We start from the raw sequence: 689 nt of genomic DNA on the forward strand, positions 1-689 counted from the left end.
TATTGAAATTTGCTGTCCTAATCACCCATTATAGCATAATATAACTCATGAATTAATAACTAATGTATCTCATAACTGGATAAATCATGCAATCCAAGATGTCCTTTTAGCTATATAACTCATGCCCCTCATAACTTAAATACTACTGTAAATCACAGCTGCCTAATTCTGTCAATTACTCGTAACTAAATGATAGATGGTAATCGTGACTACTAACTAATGGAGCTCACAACAGAACGACTATTTGCATTAAATATTGAATAACTAACTCCACTCATAACTGAACAGCTACCGTAAATAGCTCATAACTAGTAACAATTGTCTCTATCCTGACAACCATTCACGTGGTGAAGTACAGGGTAATCTATTGCCAATTAATGAGAGGAAATAGCGTTATTTTACTTGTTCATTCCGTGGTTTGTGTATCACCGTGGCCTTGTGTGGTTGGGTTATCATTATATTTTTGTTTTGTTTGCGGTTATTACACAAGCACTGGTGTTTTTTTTTTTTGTTATAAACACGCAAAGATTCCTCTGGTGACGTCCATGTGGTATTTGAGTCATGGATTTCAAAGATTTATTGCTTACGTGATTTCTCGTGCAAGTTTTCATGATAACTGATATGTACCTGGAAGGAAGAAAATTATACACAAAAATTATTCGTTAGCAATTTGAAATGTGCAAATCTTT

The sequence above is a fragment of the Penaeus monodon genome, chromosome 23 (assembly GCF_015228065.2).
Source record: "Penaeus monodon isolate SGIC_2016 chromosome 23, NSTDA_Pmon_1, whole genome shotgun sequence".
Taxonomy (NCBI): domain Eukaryota; kingdom Metazoa; phylum Arthropoda; class Malacostraca; order Decapoda; family Penaeidae; genus Penaeus; species Penaeus monodon.